This window comes from Nannospalax galili, unplaced genomic scaffold, assembly GCF_000622305.1.
Source record: "Nannospalax galili isolate Female #2095 unplaced genomic scaffold, S.galili_v1.0 scaffold996, whole genome shotgun sequence".
Classification (NCBI taxonomy): Eukaryota; Metazoa; Chordata; class Mammalia; order Rodentia; family Spalacidae; genus Nannospalax; species Nannospalax galili.
This window is the reverse complement of record NW_008339436.1, coordinates 2,981,601-2,990,624: the sequence shown is the minus strand read 5'-3', so window position 1 is coordinate 2,990,624 and position 9,024 is coordinate 2,981,601. Positions and strand designations below refer to the sequence as shown.

Here is a 9,024-nt window from a genome sequence, read left to right as displayed (position 1 = left end):
CACTGAGCCATTTCTCTAGCCCCTACCTTAGTTTTCTTTAGGGACATTTATTAACTGTAGAATTATAGGGTAGCATTTATTTTTTTTTTGCTGGTTTTTGTTTAGCGGGTTAAAGATATCTTTAGTTTTATATTTTTCTGTGAATTTTAAGATTTATTCTTTGAGACCTTCACACACGCATACAATCTATTTCAATCATATTCCTCCATCCAGCTCCTCCTGTATCTATCCACACCCCCCTCCCAACTTCAGGTCCTCTTTTTTTTCCTTTTCTTTCTTTTAAAAGCCCACTGAGCTCAGTTAGTGCTGTCCATGTATGCATGGTATGGGACAATCCACTTGAGCATGGCCAACCTACCAAGGACCACACCCTTAAAGAAACTGACTCTCTCTCCTCCAGATGCCATCAACTGTCCATAGCTCAGGGAACATCACGGAAGAGGGGGTGGAAAGAGCCAGAGGTCAGGGAGGACTGGGATGCAACAGTGACTTCTGGACCTGTCAGGACGGCTGCACTCATGAACTCACAGTAACTATGGTTGCCTACACAAGATCAGCCAGTCAGCATTCCAGCACGGATGGGGGAAGGTCGCACAAACCTCCACTGTCTTCTGACTTCCATGGTTTCTGATACAACATCAGCATTAAGTTGTGTTAAGTTGTATTTTTGTGTCTTGCATGTAATGCTTTTTCACACTGGCTGTCTTTAAGGTAATATTATTTTTGATTTTTGTAACTTTTGCCATTAAAAGCCTAAGTGTGTTTTCTGTCTACGTGATGATGTCCATCCTTGGGAGGAGCCACTCTGCTCTCTAGTGGGTGGCTTCTGCTTCAGTGCCGAACTATTTGATGAGCACAACTCTGAGACATTCACTGCAGAGTCATCTCCCCCAGAGGACAAATCCACGTTGCCTGAATTTGCTTGTTGTGTTCTAAGCATGGGAAAGAACAGCACCTAAACTGGTGATTTCTCTCAGCCCTTCGTAAGTGTCTGGGGTCCTGCCCTCTCTACTCCACGTCATTCTGTAGGTTACCCTGGGCAGTGGTAAACCACACTGTTAGCACAACACTCACTTTCTCTCGTGTGTTTCTAAACCCCACATTCCTGTATCCATTAACCCTGGGCTTTACCTCCCCTCCCCTAAGTGCCTGGCTTATCTAGAAGGCTGTTTCTGACTTTGTCAGAACTCCTGCTCTGACCTCTTCTCCCACCTAGGCCTCCCTATCTAGTGGAGACTCCAAGAGCTGTGATGGAGCCCTAGAAAGGACCAACCTTCCATACTGGTATTTCATGTGCCTCACCTGCCCCCCAGTAAACGTTTGGAGAAAGGAAGGCATTTAATTTTAGTTCCTAGGGATTTGGAATTAAGCCTCGAGGAGGTTTCTAAAATGTAAGATTGGGGAGCTATATGAGGCCGAGCCTGCCGGGCACAGAGAGAGTGAACAGCAGACACAGATTCAGAACTAGGCTCTCGGGCTGTACTTTCCTTTTTGCTCCTTGGCCCCACCCAGCAATGCTCCACCACTGACAGTACAGTCCCAGGGGGACTTTTCTGCGGGGCTCCAGTCACCCTTTCAGTCATCAGTGAAGCAGCTCTGTCATTGGCTGGGGGTGAGCAAAGTCAGGCATCTGTTAACTTTCCACTTCTGCTTTCTCCAGGAAATGAACAGAAACCTAGCATGAGTGATTCATAGTGAAACACTGTTGATGGCCGCCAGTCAAGGCCAGGCCCTCTTTCCTGGAGCCAGAGCCACTGCAGGCCGGGGATGGAGGTGTCCATACCACGTGACACCTGCAAGACTTTAACTGCCACCCCTCTAGGTACGTGTCCTTGCTCTTGGGCCAACCAGGTCAGTCTAAAGGGGGCTTGTTAGGGTGGGACACTCCACCGCCTCCTGCAAGGCCATGCATGGAGTGCATGTGACCACCAGCACCGGGTCTGAGTCTATGGTTGTGGGATAAGCTGAGTGGCAGGGAGCGAGTGTGGAGGAGGCCCCTGAAGCTGGGGCCACTTGGTGTCTATGTCCCTAGAGGGTTTCATTACTAGTGGGGTTTGCTGAGCTGACCAGGCCTCAGTCACACTCCTCATCCCTACCATAGATTAAGCCCCTTCTCTGGGCTTTGCTGAAGAGTGGGAATCCTCCACAGGCAGGAAAGGTTGGCACTGGCCTATGCCACCTGCCAAAGCATAGAGAGGGGCACTGACTGTGACACCCCTTTTAACCCCCTTGTAGCCTCTGAAGGGTGAACCGTCTACACTGGCCTTCAGGAGAACTGGACACTCTGGACCCACCTTCACCGGGTCCTGTCCTCGCCCACTCCCATGATCTGGTGAGTATAAGTCTCCTCAGGCCTCACTTCCTCACCTGAATTACCACACCAAACCTTTGAAACGCCAGTGTTTCTGCATATACAGGACCAGCTGGCTCATTGTGGGTTGGTTCTTGCTTTCAAAATTCAACCATCATAACAGTAAGGCAATTATTCACCCCAACCTCTCTGAAGTAGTAACTGGGGCATTATGCATTATAATAGTTCAGCAAATATCCAGGAGCTGGTAAAGGGACAATTAACAGACAAGGGCCTGTGATGCCTATACTGTGGGCTGAAGTGGGTTGGAGGTCAGTGTACAGGAAGGACAGGGAAGGCTCATAATAGTTCAGCAAATATCCAGGAGCTGGTAAAGGGACAATTAACAGACAAAGGCCTGTGATGCCTATACTGTGGGCTGAAGTGGGTTGGAAGCCAGCAGAGAAAAGACCTAAGGAGCCCATGTCTGCACACTGTGGTTTCTGAGAACTGCTCTTGACAAAGGCCTGGAGGCCTGTATGGTGGGGTGGGCTGAGAGAAGTGGTGCAGACCAGCCAGACAGGTGGACGTGGGTTCAAGTCTGTGTGTCCATCCAAGGTACTTGATGTGAACTCCTGCGGACCTGGGAGCATTTCCTATGTTGAGTAATGGAAAAGACAATTAGAAAAATCCTGTAGGGCCGAGGATTAAAAGCAACTAGACCCCGTGTGCTGCTGCCACCTTAGCTTTGTTACTAAAGATGGTCACTATCTGAGGTCCCTCATCCTTCTCCTTCTTCAGGGGCAGCTGTTGGGGTTTATTGTTCCTTTGCTTTTATTCTGGGTTCTCCTCCCATCTAAATTGTTTAACATATGCAACTTTGTTTTACACATTATTGAATTCCATAAAAGGATATTAAGTATATTTTGTGTATCTGTGTGTGGTGTATAGATGTGTGTATGCATACATGTGCGGGCACGCTCCCCTATGCATGTGCGTGTGGAAGGCAGAACCTGATGGAAAGCATCTTCCTGTATCACTCTCAGTCTGATCCTTTGAGACAGGGTCTCTTTCTGAACCTTCCCTTTCTGCTAGACTGGCTGGCAGGGAGATCTGAGGATCCTCCTGTCTCTGCCTTCCAGCTACAGGATTATAGACCTGTGCCACTGTCCCAGCCTCTGTGTGAGAACTGAGGAACTGACTCAGGTCATCGGGCTTATACAGCAGGCACTTTACCCACTGAGGCCATCTTTCTAGCCTGAATTAAATAATTTTAAACACTTGCTTAATTGGCTCAAAGTTATGTTTCTGAAATTTGTTTGTATTGTGACATATGCTTCCAATTCATTCATATTTACTGCTGTATAGCATTCTATGACATGAACATACTAGTTCTGTGAGACACTGTTGGTAGGCACTTGAGATCTTTCTAGATTGTTTCCCTCTTATAAGCAGTGCTGCTTTGACTGTTCTTATAAGAATTTCTCCAGAGCGTGTACCCTAGAAAGAGATTTGGCTCATAGGATATATTATCTTCAGCCTGGATGAGGATTGGTTCCAAGATCCCCTCCCATGCCCAGATCTGCAGATGTTCAAGTCCCTTATATAAATTGGTGCCATATTCATATAGAATCTACGTACAGCCCTGCACGTGTAGTTAAATCCGAAGGTATGGAACCTGCAGATATGCGCTGTGCATCGTTTTACCACCTGCCAGCGGTTTATCAAAGCCACTGCTTCTCCACGTCTTCAACATTTGATGTTGCCAGTATTTAAAAAATATAATAATTTTGCTTTTCATTTTTTGGTTCTTTATCAAGCTGGAAATGATTTTGATTTTCTATACTGTGTGAAATAGGGAGTAAAATATGGTTTTAAAATTTTTCATTTTTACTTAAAATTTAAATTAGTATGTTTTCCTTGAACATAATGATGTGTTTCTTAAAAACATTTTCTTTCAAGTATATCAGGCACTCCGGCCACAGTCCCCTCCCAATGTTTTCCCCTCCTGCTGGTCACCTTCCCTTTTCCCAAGTTCCATCACCTTGACTTTCAAGTCATTTGTAAATGACTCTTTGGCTTTCCCACGTGGATAGCCAGGAGTCTTAGCTGCACTGTTACAAAGACCACAGATCTACAGTAGCCCCCGCTTTCGTTCCTCTGTGGAGCTGTTTCTGCCCGTGTTACCAGTTTCTTTGACCTTCCCAGTACTGAGCAAGATTATTTACTGTAGGTTTGTAATAAATGTTATTATCCAGAAAGACTCTCCCCATTTTCTTCTATTCTTTCTTTTTCAGGACTTTGCTCTTTCATAAACATTTTAGAATCAGCTTATTGGGTTCAGGAGAAAAGCTTTCTACATATTCAATTGGAAATAGGTAATTTGGGTATGAAAACGAATCTTCCAGTCTGTAAACAAGGCTTGTCTTTCTATTTAAGTATTTTTAAGGAATTTAAATAAAGTTTTATAATTTTCCTCAAAAAAAAACCCAGCCTGTATTTGAACTAGATTGACTCCTTATAAGAATTTTTGTACGCTGTTGATGTACATTTGCACGTTAAAGCAGAATCATCATGGTTCTCATCTGGAGAATAGATTGTGGGAAGGAAAGGGAAAAGCAAGACTTAACAGGCTTGTACAAGAAGGCAGGCTGGGGTGAGGGTGGCTTGCCACCAAGTGACAGCAGGAGAGATAGTGTGAGTAGGTTAGATTCAAGATACTGTTTGAGAGTAGAATTTGATGATGTTATAAGTGAAGGGTAAGGAAGAAAAAGTGAAATGGAAGATGACTGTGGAGAGGCAGGAATACTGGGATTACCATGAACTATGGAGCTGGATCAAGGGCAGCACATGCAGATCTGGAGGTGGTGGAGGTTCAGGAACATGAAGATGGAGTCAGATGTCAAGTGAGAAGTCAAATGTTGGCATCACCCCTCCTGCAACCCCAGTGCCCTTCTTATTAGGCAAACAAAGCGGCTTGGTCAGCTGGAGTGGGGGGAGGTATCTTATGTGTGAGGGAAGGATGGATGAGCTTTCAAGGGTCCCTTGGCTACATCGTGGGGCTGCTGCTCATTTCATTTGCAATGAGCTCTTTGCACTTGTTCTCTCCCTCCAAGTGTGGCAAACCATGAACATCCAGGCTGAATGATATTTCCATACGGCATTCCTACGTCTTTGGCTCTGGGATAAGGAAGATATGCTATATTTGAAATGTAGTGAGTCCAAATTGAGATGCACTGTAAATTTGAAATGCTCACCAAATTTCAAGGATATTAAAACTATATCAAAATGCAAAAATTTTATTCATACTTAAAATATTGATTACATAATGAAATGGAACTATTTTGAATATATGGTTGTTTTTCAGTATCTGCAGGAGATTGATTCTACAAACCCATCCAGTATCTAAACCCAAGGATGCTTAAGTCATTTACATAAAACAGCATACTATCTATTTGCATATAATTTATGTAGCTCTCCCATATACTTTAATGAAAATTACTACAATATCTAATATAATGAAAATGCTATGTAAATAGTTGCTATAATATATTGCTTAGGAAACAATGACCAAAAAGTCTGTATGTGCCCACTTACAGATGCAAATTTTCATGTAATTTTTTTCTGTTCCAGATGTGAAGCTTGCAGATGTGGAGGGCCTGCTGAGTTAGAGAAAACATATTTTAAAAATGAATGTAGCCAGGCATGGTGGTGCAGGCCTTTAGTCCACCCAGCAGTTGGGAGGCAGAGGCAGGTGGATCTGTATGAGATTGAGTCCAGCCTGGTCTACATAGAGAGTTTCAGGCCAGCTGGGGCTACCAGGGAGACCCTGTCTCAAAAATGAATTTAACTACAGAAGGACACTAACCTATTTATTTTTAGGTTTTACTGTGGCTATTAGAAAATGGAAAATTGCACACATAGTTTGAACTTGTGGCTGGCTTTATATTTCTATTGCCTGGCATCAGAGGAAGAATATTTTTTATTCCATGGTTTTCATAAGGAACATGGTTCAAGAAAGACAGGATGTCAGAGAAATGAAAAGCTCCAGTTACATATAAATTTCAAGGAGAGAGGCAATACAGAGGCTAAGAATGAATTTAGAGTCCACAGTAAGCAGGCAGTGGATAGGGTATTTGTCTTTACAAACTCATCTAAACTTCAGGATGAGATAGCTTCATTCCCATTCTACAGGGGGAAAATAGAGGCTCAAAGAGCAAATGCCCTTTGACCTCAGACAGTAAATGACTGAGCTGGCACTGGAATCTAGTTGCACCTGATTTCAAAGTCCGTGCACTTTGCCTTGGACAGCACGAAGGAGTAGAAGGAATAACACTTCCAGAGAACAGCCAGCCTGTGGCAGAACTGTAAAATCTGATCTTCCTTTTGGCCAAATAATTAATCAGTCTTTCTTTTAAGAATTCATTTTCTCAGGTGATTTGAAGGAAGCAAAGTTATATGGCAACTGCCTCTCCTGCAGCAGCCCCCACCACAGCAATGGCTACACTCTAGGCATCCAGCTGCCAGGCCCTGGGAGAGTCAACTCTGGCCAATAGACGGGGATGATTCCTGGATTCCTGGTGATTCAATCTGATAATTTAAGAAAAATAGCATCATTCCATGTACTCATGGTGTGATGGTGGGCAGTTAATACAATTGTACAGTATACGTAGATGTGAATATGACATTCAAAAACATTTTTTTTGTGTTTTTTACTTTCAACATAATTAGCATTCTAGATATGTATCAGTTGAATTCTTAAAATTAAAGAACACTCTAAGATCAATTAAAAAAGTATATCCACAAAAATATTGAGATACTTAGTCTTAGATGAGTAAGGGTATGTCCACATGAAGAAACTGTATGGTAGGAGGCTGGTTGAAACATGGGTCATCCATAATGCTGTCTTGTGCCAGGGAATGCATGCTGTTGGCCCTGGCTCTGGGGCCATAAACAGAATCAAAGAGCTTGGCCCCAGGTGCAGAGGGTGACAAGAGGGTAGGTGAATGTAACAGTGGTAGGGTCAAAGGTCCTGCATCTCTGTCTCCAGAATCTCTGTCCTGAGAACACATGCCCTTTGAAAGAGGTATAAGCAACCTTTGATAGAGGCCACTGAGGATGCTCAGGAATTGGCTCTGGCTAAGCACTAGCTTCCCCACAGCCTTCCCGCCACCCTTATCTGAACATTAACAGCAGCTCTGCCGAAAGGATCAGGCCTGTTGCTTGAGGTTCAAATAAGAAGAACCTCAATCTCAGGTGGCTATTAAGGACTGGTGGGGTGGGGACTTCAGGGACACTACCCTGTCATCAGCAGCTGTGACACTTACCCCATCCGGGTACTCAGGATGGAGAAGGAAGGGAAGGGAGCCCTGTGCCCCTCAGAATGCTCTTACTGTTGCCCAGCCCCTGGTGGGAAGGGTTTCCTAATGACCTATCTCAAACAGTGCCTTCATTCCAAGAAATATTTCTTTGCTCGCACAATTTATTGTATTGACTAGTTTAATTTTGATATATTTAATATTATTCTCCTCTACAACACTCTAATTAAACCATTGTGGCATTTTATAATTGATGGAAACTTGAGGAGATACAAGCCTGAGAAAGAAAAATCCTGTTGATGAGTCATGAGAACACAGGGAAGAAAGTGAGAGAGCACTAGGTATCACAGGCAGTGGGGATTCCATGTGCAGACTCATTCTGTGTGGCTGCACAGTCTAGGTCCTCGTTGGCGCAAGCCCAGATTCACCATGGACCTGCACCTGGGGGTGATCAGCACTCTGGTCTCCACTGCCCCACTCATCATGGAAGACTAGTTCTGATGAAAACAAATACTCAGCTATCAGAGCAGAAACCTGAACTCTGTGAGCAGCAGGCTCATTTGAAATGCAGACCTTTATTGGCAGACATCTCCTTATAGGACATCCATGCCAAGCACTCTGGGTTGCAGGCCAAGAGACTGTGCCCAGGGCTGAAGTATCCACCTGGCTGTATCCTTGATCTTGATGAAAGGCATCATGGGCAAAGTTGCATTGGAGTGTCTCTTTCAATAATCTAAGTGTAATATCAAGTGAGAAATGACACAGTTTTGGGTTGAATCAAGAGTTCTTTATTAGCTGGCAGTCAAAGAGAGCGCAATGCAGAAAAACCTCTTGACCCCAAGGAGAAGCAAGGCAGGGTTTATAAAGCTTAAAACCACAATTATATCACGCCAGGGGCAAAGCCAATAACCATAGTTACATTAGATCACTATAGTTATACAAGACCAGGGGCAGGTAAGTGAACAAAGAGGTTTTCAGTTAACAAAATGTTTCAGTTAGGAAAAACAATTTTCTCAGAATTGCAGAGACAGTGGGCTCCATGGAGATCCAGGGATAGCTGGGAGGGAGGATGTGCTACCTGGCTACTTGTGAGCTTCCCAGTGTTGTAGAAACAATGTACTCCCTGAAACTGCCTGCATGAGACATTCTGCCTGGCTGGGTGCAGCAGGAAAGGCTGGGCAAAAACACAGGGTAAAGCAAAAGTTAGCTAGAACAAAATGGAGTTCGTTCTGCCATTTCACTAAGAGCAGAACTTTTTAAAAAGCAGTACTTTCTGCCTCCGATCTGCCTGGTACAGAAGAAAAGCCAGTGATGAAAGCCACAAACTCCCTAGCGTGTAACCAAGGCAGTTTGGTCCTTGTTTTGCAGTGTGTTTGATGACCCAGGAGAATTGAAAGGTACTTAATTCTTTTTTTA

The 9,024-nt window shown here is 44.1% G+C and overlaps 1 protein-coding gene across 3 annotated transcripts in view; it reads left to right on the top strand.

Moving 5' to 3' along the window:
• The first annotated feature begins 1,684 nt into the window (after positions 1-1,684).
• Positions 1,685-9,024, top strand: part of Wdfy4 (WDFY family member 4) — a 274,936-nt gene continuing 267,596 nt past the window's right edge. For all 3 annotated transcript variants that reach the window (XM_029564047.1, XM_029564048.1, XM_029564046.1), the window contains exons 1-2: positions 1,685-1,822; positions 2,236-2,332. The gene's annotated coding sequence lies outside the window, so the exon portion shown is untranslated. The remainder of the gene's footprint in view (positions 1,823-2,235; positions 2,333-9,024) is intronic.